Below are 16,305 nucleotides of genomic sequence, written 5' to 3'. Positions count from 1 at the left end.
TTTTTGAGACAGAGTTTTACTCTTGTTGCCCAGGCTAGAGTGTAATGGCACGATCTCAGCTTACCACAACCTCCACCTCCCGAGTTCAAGAAATTCTCCTGCCTCAGCCTCCTGAGTAGTTGGGATTACAGGTATGTGCCACCATGCCTGGCTAATTTTGTATTTTTAGTAGAGACAGGGTTTCTCTGTGTTGGTCAGGCTGGTCTGAAACATCTGACCTCAGGTGATCCACTTGCCTCGGCCTCCCAAAGTGCTGGGATTACAGGGGTGAGCCACAGTGCCCTGCCCTTTTTTTTCTTAAAAAAAATTTTTTTAGGCTGGGCACTGTGGCTTAAGCCTGTAATCCCAACACTTTGGAAGGATAAAGCGGGCAGATCACTTGAGGTCAGGAGTTCGAGACCAACCTGGCCAAGATGGTGAAACCCCATCTCTACTAAAAATACAAAAATTAGCCAGGAGTAGTAGTGCATGCCTGTAATCCTAGCTATTCAGGAGGTTGAGGCGGAGGAATTGCTTCAAACTGGGAAGCGGAGGTTACAGTGAGCCGAGATTATACTACTGCACTCCACCCTGGGCCGTAGAGTGAGACTCTGTCTCAAAAAAAAATTATTTTTTCTTAGATGGGGTCTCTCTATGTTGCCCAGGCTGGTCTGGAACCCCCGCCTCCCAGGTAGCTGGAATTACAGGCTCATGTCATGCCGCCCAGCTCCCATTTGAAAGCTTGACAACTGAAGCAATGTAGGACTGTGTGGTGGGGCAATAAGAAAAGCTCAAAAGGAATCCCACGTTGTCACCCCAGGAGTCTGACTCCAGAACCACAGCTGCTAATCCAGCCTCGTGGGCCCTCCATCATCTGTGTTGGGTTCTTCTACAATGTGCAGAGGGTGAGGTAACGTCCTGTACTCCACACTGGCAGCTGGCGGTGAAAGATGGCTCAGGGCCAGGGCTGCTCCCACGTCCCTCTCCTTGCTAAAGTTAAGTGCACACCTGCCACTGCTTGAGAAAGACTGAGCCAAGAGCTGTCACTGCATGCCTGTTCTGAGAACCTGCTGGCTGACCCCCTCCCTGTGCTCCTGGTGGCCAACGGGAGACCTGGGCCCCTAACTGAGCCCCTCCCCCATCCTGCAGTCGTAACTCTGCTCCTAGAGACGGCTCCTTCCAGCCACGTGGCCCCTGGCGCGGAGGCCAGGACCTTGGCACGTCCCTTTGGAAAGGTGGCCAACTCTGCACTTGCCAGATTCTCACAGTTTTCTGACCGGTGTCTGTAGTGAAATGAGCGCAGGGGGTGAGGCTATATTTAGCCCAACTCAGAAAGAACGTGCCAGGGCACATTCTAAAGGTAATAAAATGAGGCTACCGTTAACGTTTATTGAGCGCTTACTGTCTACCATGCTTTACGCTACACACTTTGTATGATGCATTTTATTGAACCCTCACAACCATTTTTTGAGCAGCACTATGTTCATGCTAAGAAAGCCATCATTCTCAGCAAACTGACACAAGAACAGAAAATCAAACACCGCATGTTCTCACTCATAGGCGGGTGTTGAACAATGAGAACACGTGGAAACAGAGAGGGGAGCATCACACACCACGGTCCATTGAGGGGGCCTAGGGGAGGAATAGCAGGAGGGAGGGTGGGGAGGGATAACGTGGGGAGAAGCGCCAGGTATAGGTGATGGGGAGATGGAGGCAGCAAACCACCTTGCCATGAATGTACCTACGCAACAATCCTGCATGATCTGCACATGTACCCCAGAACCTAAAGTACAATTAAAAAAAACAAAAAAAAGAAAGCTGAGGCCAGGTGTCTCATAGCTGGTAAAGTATTGGGATTTCCCTTGTGTGTCCCACTGCTGAGCTGTGTCACTTCTAACTTGGACACAACAGTGAGCCTCCCCAGATCATCTCATCTCAGTGTGCTGCACCCCTGCAAGGCCACATTTACCAGGGTCCCCACCAGCAGTCCCATCCCCAGCGGATGGCCAGAAGGGCCACCCAGGCTCATAAGCAAATTGTGTAACTGCACAGATGTCTGGGCTGCAATGACCCCTCCCCAAGGACCAGTAGGGCACCTTCCTCTGCAAATCATTTCCTGAACTCTGACAGTCTTTACTGAGCAGACTCAGGGTGTCCTGGCAGACACTGCTGGCCAGGAACCATTCTGCATATCCAGGAATGCGCCCCTTGGGACTCCTGCCCTTCCCAGCTCACACCTAAGACGCCATGCCCTCCCTGGAAGGCCCATTGCTCTGGTGGCAGGAAGCAGGAAATCCCTAGGGGGCTGCCTGTGTGGACCCCTGGCTCTCACAGACCCCTTCCCTGCTCAGCCTTCTCCTGTGCCAAGATCCTGGGCAAAGCCAGTTTTGCACAGAGAAGACTGCTGGAGGAGGCAGGATTGTACATAGAAACCTTTGCAAGTGAGAATGGGCAGGGATTTAGGAAAGAATTCAGTTAATACTATTAATTTGAGGACTCCCTCCTCCTTACCTGCACCCCAGGCTAAAACAACTTCACTTCAAGAATAATAGGTACATTCATTAAGCATGCACTTCGAGCTCGACATTGTGCTTGGCTGTGGTTAACTTGTGTCTTGCTTGGCGTTTGCAGCCCTGGCACCTGAGAAGCATCCAGGCAGGATTTGGTGAAGAAGAGAATTTATTCCTCACAACAATTCTACACTTATCTTCAACTCAAGGGTAACAGAAGCTCTGAGGGTTATAAAGCCCATCTCTCCTCAATATGAATGTCCTTTATGTGACATTTTACTCTATCTGCATTAACTGGGGTTTAATGAGAAATCAATCTGTGTATCTGTCTGTTGCTTGCACAGCGTTAGCTTTTATTTCTCCTTTCCTCCCTCTTTTTCATTTTCCTCACTCCTTTTTCCCCTCCCTCCCTCTCTCCCTTCTTTCCTTCCTTCCTTCCTTCTTTCTTTCCTTCCTTCCTTCCTTTCTCCCTCCCTCCCTCCCTTTCACCCTTCCACCCTCCCTCCTTCCCTTCCTTCCTTCCCTCCTTCCTTCATTTTTCCCTTCCTTCCCTCCTTCCTTCCCTCCCTTTTTCCTTTTTTCCCTTCCTTCCTTCTTTCCTCCCTCCCCTTCCTCCTTTCTTCCTTCCCTCCTTCTTCCCCCTTTCCTTCCTTCTTGTAGTGTAGAATACCTAGGGAGAAAAAAACCCCACCTCTTACTCCATAGTTCACCTCCTTAAGGAAGAAACTGACATCTTACAAAAATAATGGCAAGCACGTTTGCTAAGTATGATTCTAAGCACTTAGCATAGATTAACTTATCCTCACAACAGATCCATAAGGATGAGACTCTTATTATCATCTCTATTTTGAAGATGAGGACACAAAGACACAGAGAGGTTAAGAAACTTGCCCCAAGCCTCACCATTGTTGAGTGACCAGGATTTGGACCTTAGCAATTTGCCCCAGAGCTTTATTTTTATTTTTGAGATGGAGCCTCACTCTGTCACCCAGGCTGGAGTGCAGTGGCACAATCTTGGCTCACTGCAATCTCCACTTCCCAGGTTCAAGTGATTCTCATGCCTTAGCCTCCCGAATAGCTGGGATTATAGGTACACGCCATCATGTCTGCCCAATTTTTGTATTTTTAGTAGAGACGGCGTTTCGCCATGTTGGCCAGCCTGTCTTGAACTCCTGACCTCAAGTGATCCATCCACCTCAGCCTCCCAAAGTGCTGGGATTAGAGGCATGAGCCACCGTGCCTGGCCTGCCTCCAGAGTTTATTTTTATTTATTTATTTTTACTTTTTGGAAATTCAGCTGTCTTTATTTTTCTCACACAGAATCAGAGAAATAAAAACCAGTACCAAACTCCAGGTAAAATGGTTTGATCTGATCGATTTGGCTGCATACTTTTGGTACGTATAACATTCTAAATTTAAAATAGACATTTTTATATTACAAAATGTAGAAGTAAATTTTTTAAAAAGTTAAAATACTAGGGAAGGAAGGCAGCAAACCACATTGCCATGTATGTACCTATGCAACAATCCTACATGTTCTTCACATGTACCCCAAAACCTAAATATATATATATATGTGTATATGTATATGTGTGTATGTATATATGTGTGTGTGTATGTGTATATGTGTATATATATATACACACTAACACATATATGTGTTAGGGTAATGGTCTCTGTCAATTGCCCATTTTCCCAATTAAATTAACCTATAATCTCCTTTTTTAACAGCTTATTTTTTTTCCATAAAAGTAGTACTTTCAGAAGTTACTTTCTAATTGTGTCGTGAGAACGCAACTTAGAATTAGTGACACTTCTGTCACTCTAGATCACTTCTTCTGCAGAGAGCTTTTCTAGCAAGTTGACATCAACCAGTCTCTCAGTCTTCTCCTCCCCTCCAGGGGAGAAGCAAAGCAATATGTGTGCATATTTGAACGGTGGTGGTGAAATTCTCATCTGTAGGACAGGGAGGAGGTGTGGAGTGGGCAGTTCTGAAGGTGGCAGAGACCTATGCTCTGTGTCAGTGTTGGACCCCTGAAGGGCACGGGTATTGCATGAGACGGCTGTACGCTAAGCTGTGAGGGCTTCTCATAACAGGGCAGATGTGGGAAACTTGGCAGAGGTCAGAGAGGGAGATGCTGCTAGCAGCCACCACCTTTACGTGGTTGATCCCACAGATAGCAGCAAGGGCGAAGGACAGAGCCAGGAACAAAACAAAGAGAAGTCCCTTCTCTCACTGAGCTTACCTGTTAGGGGAGGTAGACAGACAGATAAATAAATTTATGACAGATCACGCTGAAGGCCATGAAGAAGAATAAAGCTGGCAAGGGGACAGAGACACAGGGGTATGGAGACCCTACTGAATGTGCGGTGGTCAGGGAGGGGCCCGAAAAGAAGGTTGCTTTTGAATAAAGACATGAAGAAGATGAGGAAACGAGCCATGGGGCACATGGGAAAGACTGTTCGAGAAAGAGAGGGCCACATCTTATAGGTGTTGTGCAGATCCTTGTGCAGTGCTTCCATTTTATTCTGACAGTAATGAAAAACTATTAGATAATTTTGAGCATACAAGTTTGAGTTTTGATTTCCAACAATCATTCTGGCCACTACGTGAAGACACACTATGTGGATAAGAATGGACCTGAAACAGACAGACCCTTTTTAGCAAAAATATGCTGATGACTCGGACTAGGGTGGACCAAATTATATTTCCTTTCTTTCTTTCTTTCTTTTTGTTTTGTTTTGAGAGAGTATGGTTCTGTTACTCTGTTGCCCAGGCTGGAGTGCAGTGGCGTGATCTCAGCTCACTGCACCCTCCGCCTCCTGTGTTCAAGCGATTCTCCTGCCTCAGCCTCCCAAGTAGCTGGGATTACGGGCGCATACCACCACTCCTGGATGATGTTTGTATGTTTTTGTAGAGACAAGATTTAGCCATGTTGTCTAGGCTGGTCTCAAACTACTGGGCTCACCCACTTTGACCTCCTAAAGTGCTGGGATTACAGCCATGAGTCACTGCACCCGACTGAGAAATATATTTCTAAAAAGAGACAACCAGATTTGCTGTGGATTGAATGTGGGATTTTTAAAAAGAGAGAATAGATAGTCAAGAATGACTCTAAGGTTTTTAGCCGAAGCAAACAGTGCCAATGAAATTGTCATTTATTGAGATAGGAAAGAGTGAGGATGAAGCTGGGTTGGGGGGAAGGGGAGATGAGGTTTTAAATATGTTGAATTTGAGTTGTCTATCGGACATGTAAATGGAGGTGTCAAGTAGGTAGCCTATAGGGGCCAAGCATTGAAGGAAGAAGTTGGAACTGGAGGTTCCTTTGGAAATGATCAATGTAGGTTGATGGTGTTTAGAGCTGTGGACAAGATGAGCTCCTCTAGAGAATGAGTGAAGGTAGGAAAGAAGGCTAAAAGTGGAGGCCTGGGATACCCCAGCTTCGAAATTAGAGAAGATGAGGAGGAATCAGCAAACTGTTGAGAAGAAGTGGTCAGAAAAAGTGAAGGACAAGCCAGAGAATGGGAAAGAAAGTTTTTTGAGGAGAAAGGAGAAATCAACCATGTTCAGTGCTGCTGATGGTTGGAGTAAATGAAGCCTGAAAAGTTAGTGTTGAATTTTGTAACTGGCAGCTCATGGGTATCATTGAAATGATGGATGGAGGGCCAGAGCTCTCCCTGCATATTTCTGATTTGTGTAAGCCTTGAGTTTCTTGTGTGACCCAGGGGGCAAGAATAAGCCACAAAAAACTTCAGAGATTTGGCAACTCTTGGCTCTTTTGAGTGGAGGGCATGAGGTAGGTGTAACTTGGTTTAGAACATTAGAGAAATATCACCTGTTTGCACTCCAGGGTATGACAGAACAGTCTACCTAAATCTCATTGTTAAGGCATTGAGATTTATAGCAGTGTACTTTTTGCTTTCAGGGATTGTAAATTGCAGGTCATGTGTGTTGAGGGTGAAAACGGAAGGTAGGGGTAAAAGTGGGAGAAGGGTGGGGGGTTTTGCAATGAAGCCATGGAGTGAAAATAGAAAATGAGGATAAAGCCCACCCGGTCCTTGGAGTCACACTGATACCATCTTGGGGAGGAAAATTTTGGCACCTGTAAAGGGAGTTCCATGACATTTTTTTTTACAAAGAGTCACTGTAACCAAGCTAAAGCTCTTTATTCTTGAGTACCACAGAGGGACTTATGAAATGCCTATTCAGCTATGTCACCCAGTTAAGTAAAAGTTACACCATTCTTTTTCCATCTCCAATATCCTAATTACACCACAAGTTTGGGACCACAATTAAAACCAGGAGGACAGATCCCAGAGGCAAAAACCAGTCAACAAGTCTGAGTCACAAAATAAGAAAAGCATCAAACACTTGGAAAGAAACCGATTAGTGGGGGAGAGCTTTATAGTATGTGCATTATTGGTGACAAAGCAGAACAAATTTCCAAACCTTTTTTGGGAAATTATGGAGTAGAGAGACCCCAAAAATTATCTCAAGAGTAAGAGATAGTAAATAGATACTCATTCGTTTATTCATTCAATTTGATTTTGGAACAACATTCATACACCAAGCATGGGGATACATTAGAGAACAAGGTAGATGTGATCCCTGCACTCACACCATTTACAAACTAGGTACAGTCAGGTAAAGAGGCAATTTACAGCTTGATGTGATAAATAACATGAGAGAGGTGAAATACAGGAATTAGACGGCCATAGACAAGAGGTACCTAATCATACTAAGGGGTCATAGAGGCTCCTGAGATGAAACAATGGCTAACCTGAGACCTGAAGATGAGATTTGTGGGCACCTATTATATGGGAGGATAGTACAGTGAGCTTTGGGTCTGATTGCTTGGGTTTTTTATTGTTTTGAGATAGAAAGTCTTGCTTTGGAGTACAGTGATGCAATCACGGCTGACTGCAGCCATGACCTGGGCTCAAGTGATCCTCCCACCTCAGCCTTCCAGATAGTTGGGACCACAGGCATGCACCACCATGCCTGGCTAATTTCTTTTTTTTTTTTTTTTTTTGAGACGGAGTTTCGCTCTTGTTACCCAGGCTGGAGTGCAATGGCGCGATCTCGGCTCACCGAAACCTCCGCCTCCTGGGTTCAGGCAATTCTCCTGCCTCAGCCTCCTGAGTAGCTGGGATTACAGGCACGTGCCACCATGCCCAGCTAATTTTTTGTAGTTTTAGTAGAGACGGGGTTTCACCATGTTGACCAGGATGGTCTCGATCTCTTGACCTCGTGATCCACCCGCCTTGGCCTCCCAAAGTGCTGGGATTACAGGCTTGAGCCACCGCGCCCGGCCCAATTTCTTTTTATTTTTTTGTAGACACAGGGTCTTCCTGTGTTGCCCAGGCTGATCACAAACTCCTGGGCTCAGGTGATCTTTCCACCTCAGTCTCCCAAAGTTCTGAGATTACAGGTATGAGTCACCGTCCCTGGCCATGATTCCTTGGGTTTAAATCTGGGCTCTGCCACCAGTTGTGGACCTTGGTAAAGTTAGTCATCTTTGTATACCTCAATAACCTCCTGGAATAATAATATCACCATTTCAAGGAGTTATTATGATGAGTAGTCAGTAAAGCATTAAGGCCCACATCTAACCACAGTTAAGAGATAGAGTAAAATGCCAACAATATCTTCTAAAATTAAAGTTTTGCATCATAACCATGACTGTAAAAATAAGGACTACGGGCTTTGCTAACTTCATCCAAAGTCCTGTTTTCTGTACAACATTTTAAGTTCCTCAATGGCAAACACACCTCCCACCAGGTCTGCAGACACTGCCCTTGAGGTGGTGAAGAGATGCTAGAGGTGAACGTGAGAATGAGAACCGGCAGAACTTGATGTGAAAAGGTTGCTGGAGGGAGGATGGTGCTGGCTTCCGTCACCCACAGCAGGACTGAATCACAGGGCGCAGGTTCCCCAAGAAGCATTTATGGAAGAAACGAGCCACAGCATCAACTCGACAGAATGGTTCTGGCCAGGATTTGTGTGCATGTGTTTTAAGAATTTTAAAAATTGAGATATAATTCGCATATCATAAATTTCACCCTTTCAAAGTGTACAATTCAGTGGTTTTTAGTACCTTCCCAAGGTTGTGCAACAACCATCACTGTCTGATTCCAGGACATGTTCAACACCCCCAAAAGAAACCACTTGCCAGGTTTTGGAAAGGGCCAAATCTGTGCCAGACTTGCCCATGGAGAAATAGTCTCTGTGATAAAGAAACTTACAATTTCCGCATCAGGTCTGAACTGTAAAGCTCATTTCCAGTGATTCTGCCTCTCCCCTCCATAGCCACCCCAGGTTAACTCTAGACTTTTAGTTTCTGCTGACTGAGAAGAATTGGCCCACAGCGGCATTGTCCTGCGTTCCAACACCGTTTCGTGTTTCTGACATGTGTGTGTATTTCCTCGCCCTCCTGTTAGTGAATACTTGTTATCCCGAGGTTAACTTGCTCTCTTATCAACCTTTTCTTTCCTCACTGTCTCTAATCCCCGCATACCGGAGAGGAAAGGATAATTCTAGCAGTCCCTTCTCCCCATGTCCTTGACCTCTTCCCTTGCCCATTTCGCAGAACCCTCACCTGAACTTGTCCGAAATGGAACTGATTCAGCTCACACCCGAGCCAGCTCCTCTCCCAGGGTCTCTTATCTCAGGCAATGTGTGGATGAAACCACCAGCCATTCAGTCGTCCATCTGGGGGCCCAGGCATTGCTCGTGACTTTTGTCTTCCCTGTTCCTCATCTGCACACCTCTCTTGGTTCAGAGCACCCTCACCTCTGGCCTGGCTTACAAAATCAACCAGCATTGCCCTTCTTCCTTTCCATCCTCCACATTTCTTGAAATGCAAGTCTGATTACGGTACCTCCTGGCTTACAATCCTCCTGTGGCTCCTGGTTGCTGCCTGAATGAAGTTCCAGTTCCTTAATTTGGTTTTCAAGGCCTGCCTGTCGGATCCTGTACACAAATATATATATATTTTTTGTGTACAAAAATATATATTTTTGATTACAATAGGTTTTTGGGGAACAGGTGGTGTTAGATTATTTGAATAAATTCTTTAGTGGTGATTTTGAGATTATGTACGCCCATCCCCCAAGCAGTGTACACTGCACCCAATGTGTAGTCTTTTATCCCTCCCTCCAACACTTTCCCCTGAGTCCCCAAAGTCCATTATATCATTCCTATGTCTTTGCAGCCTCGTAGCTTAGTTCACACTTATGAGAGAACATACAATGTTTGGTTTTTCATTCCTGAGTTACTTCACTTAGAATAACAGTCTCTAATTCCATCCACACTATCGGGAATGTCATTATTTCATTCCTTTTTATGGCTGCGTAGTATTCCATGGTATATATATACCACATTTTCTTTATCCATGCATTGACTGATGGGCATTAGGGCTGGTTCCCTATTTTTGCAGTTGTGAATTGTGCTGCTATAAACATGTGTGTACAAGTATCTTTTTCATATAATGACTTTTTTTTTCCTCTGGATAGATACCCAGTAGTGGGATTGCTGGATCAAATAGTAGGTCTGCTCTCAGCTCCTTCGGGAATCTCCACACTGCTTTCCATATGTCCTAGTTTATATTCCCACCAATGGTGTAAAAGTGTCCCTTTTTCACCACATGCACACCAACATCTATTATTTTTTGATGTTTTGACTAGGGCCATTCTTGCAGGAGGAAGGTGGCATCATGCCGTGGTTCTGATGTGCATTTCCCTGATCATTAGTGATGCTGAGCATTTTTTCCATATGTTCGTCTGTGCATCCCTGGAGCCTTCTCTCTCCTCACCCTCTCCGGGTCATGCTTTATCCTCCCTCTTGATCATCATGTAGTTCCTCACCTAGATATCTACCTTCTAGTCTTACACACACAGTTCTTTCTCCTGGAACCATCTTCCTGCCATCTCCCTGCCTTTCCCCCCAAGACCCTTTCATTTAGCTAACCCCGCTCAAAGTTTAGGCCTGGGTTTAGATGTTGTTTCTCCTGGGAAGCATTCCTGGAACCCCTTGGATGTGTTCCCAGAGTATAGAGCACTTCTCTTTCCACAGCACAGACTGCCACACTGTTTACCCACTGGCCTTAACAATAGCGCTCATCAGCAGGTCCTCAAAGCCTCCACAGTGCCAGGTACACAATGGGCATGCATCAGTATTTGTGGAGCTAATGAATGATGGCAGTTCCAAGCTAGGGGGACGTTACAGTGAGAGGGGTTCTTGGGGCCAGGCTTCCAGTTTTCCCTCTGAACCCTCCCCGGATCCTCCACACATATTCCATCTACACGTAAGGCTGGGCTCTTAAAGCCCCCAAGATTTTCAAAACCTCAAGAATAACTCCCTAATGGCAGAATGTCTAACTTTAGGACAGATGACAAAAGCAGCAAATTTCAAGGGCAGGAATTCTTAATCGCTCCTTCCCGATGACTTCCCACAGCTGACTTCTTGCATTTCTCCTTGCTAAGAATTTTCTAGGAATGAGGGGTTTAATGGGTGCAGAGCTGTAGTTGGGGAAGAAGAAAAAATCCTGGAGAGATGAATGGTAGTGATGGGTACATCACAATATGAATAAATTTACTTCATGCCACAGAACGGTACACTTCAAAATGGTTAAAATGAGCCAGGAACAGTGGCTCACACCTGTAATCCCAGCACTTTGAGAGGCCAAGGTGGGCGTATCACGAGGTCAGGAGTTTGAGACCAGCCTGGCCAATATGGTGAAATGCTGTCTCTACTAAAAATACAAAAATTAGCCAGGCGTGGTGGTACTCAGGAGGCTGAGGCAGAAGAATTGCTTGAACCCGGGTGGTGGAGGTTGCAGTGAGCCAAGATCACACCATTGCACTCCAGCCTGGGTAATTGAGCAAGACTCTGTCTCAAAAAAGAAAAGATTAAAATGGCAAATTTTATGTTGTGGATATTTTAGCACAATAACAAAACAATAATTTTATAGGCTGTGGTGATGATCCTGCAAGTGTGAAACTTAGCGAAAAGATGAGTTTCTTCTTCTGTGAAATGGGTACCATCATTCATTCAACAAATACTTCTCAAGCATCCTTTATGAGAAGACAAGATGGTATTATGGTTAAAAACTCAGACTCTGGAGGCTGGCGGCCTGGATTTGAATCTTGACTCTGAGGGTCTCTCACTGCTAAGAAATGGGCAAGTCAAATTTTTCTCTATGCCTTAGTTTTCTCATCTGGAAAATGAAGATAGTAGTTCCTCTGTCATTAGGATTGTCGTGAGAAATAATTGGGTCAGTATATGAAAATAGAACAGGGTCTGGCACAAGATAAATGCTGTTATCATCATCATCATCATTTGCCTGAGTTAGTGTATAAAATACATAAACAGTATGCAGCATGAAATAAGTGCTACCTATAATTATTATTTGTTATTTTGTGCCAGGCACCATTCTAGAAGTTGGAGATACAGCAAGGAACTCTTGCCTTCCTGGAACTTACCATTTAGAGAGGGAAATAGAAATAAACAAGGAAATGTATAGTATGGCAGGTAGGAGTTAATATCTGCCTCACAGTATTATAAGAAAGTTACATGAGGTAATATATGCAAAGTGTCGGATACAGTCAGAACCTGTCTGAAAATGGGCACCTAATAAGTAAATGTTAACTCTCCTCTTCTCCCCTGTCCCCTCTCTCCTCCCCTCTTCTCTCTTCTCCTTTACTTATTCTCTCTTTGGAGAGAAACCAGCCAGAGGACAGATAGCCAGGGGTGCCCCTGCACATCAGCAGAGGAGGCTGGAGGAACATCGGACCAGGGCTTCCATAGGCTGGCTGCAATTTCTGTGGCAGGTAGTTTCTCTCTTGCCGCTTTAGGGGAAATGTGAATCATCGGTTGTTGTTTGGTTTCCATTTCCTGGGAGGCTGCAAGCCCAGGAAATCTGTGGTTTGAGCATCAGTGCGGAGATCAAATGAGATGGCTATTAGCAACAGAGTGTGTTGCTGGGACCACTGACAAAGTTCTCTTGAGCCAAATGACTCACCTTGAGCTGGCTCCTTGGCCCTCTTTCTCCTGATTGCATTCAGCTCATGAAATGAGTTGAATTTCCTGGCCCGGGGTGACTCTTTCTTAGCTGTGCGGGGTGGTAGAGCACATCTGGACCATGATGGTGCAGGGGTCCAGCCTGAGTTATTATCCCCATTGTAACATGATGGAAAGGTGGTCCTGGGTCTCCAGTTCTTCCACTACACAACAGGCTGTTTGCCCAAGTGCTGAGTAGATCCTATCACAACCAGTCCTAGGACCACCGAACACTGGCCACCACAGCCTCGCCACTGTTAACCTTGGTTGAAGTCCACTTACTTGATCCGGCTATATTCCATTATAATGAACATTACAATGAAACAATCAGGACAACCTCAGGGAGCTTTCGAACGGAGAATTCACCAGTTATTACGAAAAATAAAAGAGAGAGAGAAATCGAGAGAAAGATCGATACAGATGGCAGATGTTAAGAGAAGTACGTTCAAGTGTTTCGACATCATTCTTCCTTTGGGTCTCGATTCTTTTTCATACCGTTCCTATGAACCAAGGAAATCTCCATGAGCATTAATTTGAAAGTGAAGGAAGAAGGAGCCTCCATGACAGGGAGGCCTCTCCAGCATGACAGATTTGGCACAGGATAAAGAAGAACGGTGTCACGATCAAGACACAGTGGGAAGAGTTGGGGGAGCTCCAGGGCAAATGCAGCAAAATGCTGACATCTGTTTTATCTCAGCGGTATGTGGCTGTTATATGATTTTGTATTTTTCTGTATTTTTGAAATATCTCATGCTAAATCAAGAAGTGTGGAATTCGAAGTTACAAAATTTGAGCTCAAATTTCACCTCCCTGGATGGGTCACTGTTTCTGAATGTGTGGATCTATCAAATGTGGATAATCCCAGTACTTTGGGAGACTGAGGCGGGTGGACCATGAGGTCAGGAGATCGAGACCAGCCTGGCCAAGATGGTGAAACCCTGTCTCTATTAAAAATACAAAAATTAGCCTGGCATGGTGGTGGGCACCTGTAATCCCAGCTACTCGGGGGGCAGGAGAATCACTTGCACCCAGGAGGTGGAGGTTGCAGTGAGCCAAGATTGCACCACTGCACTCTAGCCTTGGTGACAGAGCAAGACTCCATCTCAGAAAAAAAATTGGATAACAATAAGCAATTCGTAGGTTTGCTATGATACTCAGGCAAGATAAAACATTTGAAGCATTTTGTAAATTTAGAATCACCCCCAAAAATAAATCCCATACCCCCTCACAGTCACACGCTGCTCCTCCTTTCCTCCCAGAAAGCCACTAATATACTTTCTTGTCTCTGCAGATTCACCTCTTCTAGACATTTCATATGAATAGAATCATACCATATTGGGCCTTTGACAACTTGCTTCTTTCATTTAGTATAAGGTTTTTCAAGGCTCATTCATGCTGCAGCATGTATCAATACTTCATTCCTTTTTCTTACTAAACGATATTCTGCTGCATGGATCCAGAACATTTCATTCATCCATTCACCAGCTGATGGACATTAGAGCTGCTTCTACTTTGAGGCTATTATGAATGATGCTGCTATGAACATTCACATACAAGTTTTGTGTAGGTAGATGTTTTCATTTATCTTGGGTATATACCCAGAGGCTGCTAGATGTTTCCACATTTCAGTAGAACCAGAACTGATACATTTCTGTCTCTCTTTCTCTGTGCTCTCTTTTCTCTCTCTCTTTTTCCTCTCCCTTTGTGTGAGTGTATATGTTTGTGTGTGCACTCAGTTGGAAAATATTGACTCTCCAAGATGTCATATGGATCAAAATACAAAACATACTTAGAGGCCAGTTTTCAAAGTTTGATATAGACCTTAGTTCTTTTGTCTGAGAGAGGGAAGTAAAGCAGCTGACCATCGTGGATCATTTAGCTTTAAAACTTATCATCATCATCATGATTACTGGTTTTTTTTGGAGACAGTCTCTTGCTCTGTTGCCCAGGCTGGAATGCAGTGGTGTGATCACAGCCTTATTCCTTTTTCTTACTGAATAATATTCTGCTGTACAGAACATTTCATTAATCCATTCACCAGTTGAATGGATTAATTGAACTGGTGATTAATCCATTAATTAATTGAATTAATGGATTGAAGGGATTAATTCATTGAATTCAAAGAATTAATTCAATCACGAATTAATGGATTGAATCAATTAATTAATTGAATGGATTAATTGATGGACAACTGGTGAATGGATGAAAAACTTCAGCTTTGAACTTCTGGCTCAAGTGATCCAAAGTAGGTAAGACTACAGGTATGCTGCCACCACATCCAGCTCATTTTTAAATTTTTGGTAAAGACAAAGCCTCGCTATGTTGACCAGGCTGGTCTTGAACTCCTGGCTTCAAGGGATCCTCCCACCTTGGCCTTCCAAAGTGTTGGGATTAAAGACGTGAGCCAGTATCCTCGGCTTTAGGTTTATATTAATCTCCCAGATAAACAGGTATTCATTTGTAAATAAACTCACTTTTAATTCACAAGAGATTTGAAGTGGCTTACAATATAAACCTGAAAAGACAGCTACAAATCAGTTCAAAGTGAACTCACCACCATACAGGGACCTGAGCAGAGAGTGTTAGTAGGGGTCTCGCATTTTATGCTTTGCTCCCTGGCAGGTGCACACATAGGTATGGTTAAGAGAGTGTGCAAAGCCAGGGCAGCAGAGACTTCGGGACCACTGGTCACAGCCACTCACTGAGGGAGACACTGTATTTTGAATTTGTATTGTGTGCTCCAGGATGAAAATCAGGCTCCTTCCTTTGGGAGGCTCATGGTCTGGTCCGGGAAACACACAGGTCCACACAATTAGAACCCAGGGTACAAAATGCAAATGTCACTGTGGTAGCTCAGAGGAGTGGTGAAATGTGGTGACAGGTGAGGGCCCACAGGCCCAGAAAAACTGTTCTGGGGGTAACAGCCGAGCTGTCTGAAGTCACGTGACCTGGTGGTTCCATCACTGATAGGCTGTGTGGCACAGGACAAGTTATTTCATCTTAATGAACCTAGTTTCCTCATCTGACAATGGGGACAAGATAATTGAAGTGCTTAGCACAGTGCCTGGCATGCTGTAAGTGCTCAATAGATATTATCTATGGTTATCTATGGTTATTATAGATATTATCTATGGTTATTATACCAGTGTTCCTTAGTGTTTCCTCTTCTGGGTTAAATTGTGTGTGTGTGCATGCGCACACGCACGCGCATGCACACGTGCGCATGCTCATGTGTATATCTGTGTCTGAGTGAGGGGCTGGTAATGCCTGAGACTAGAGCCTTTGGAAGCATTTCTCACCTGGGGCTGCAAATGTACCAGATTCTCAGAGTGAGTTTCATAGTGTCAGCTGTCCAATGGAAAAGGTCAAGACCAAAGAGCAAGAGAACGGGGGTCGATAGGCCAGTATCCAGCCAAGAAATTAGACATTGATGACATAGGGAACCACGGTTCAGAAGTAAACAGGATGAATCTTCTAGATAAACACCTGTGTGTCTATCAAGTGCTATTACCCATGTGTTTGCAGGTGACACAGGGACAATTGAGTGTAATAATGAGCCAAGGAAGGAATGGATAGAATTAGCCGGATGGAAGAGAGAGGGAATGTTGCCCTAGGTGAAGGAAGCAGGATGTATGAAGGAGAACCTGCCATGTTTTGGAGCAATGAGCAACTTGGTAGGACCAGAGAATGGGAAGCTATGCAGGGAGACAGAGGCTGAGAAGGCAGTGGGGGCCAGGTCTTGTGGGCTCTGGAGGT

This window comes from Cebus imitator, unplaced genomic scaffold, assembly GCF_001604975.1.
Source record: "Cebus imitator isolate Cc_AM_T3 unplaced genomic scaffold, Cebus_imitator-1.0 Scaffold333, whole genome shotgun sequence".
NCBI lineage: Eukaryota > Metazoa > Chordata > Mammalia > Primates > Cebidae > Cebus > Cebus imitator.
This window is presented reverse-complemented; position numbering follows the sequence as displayed.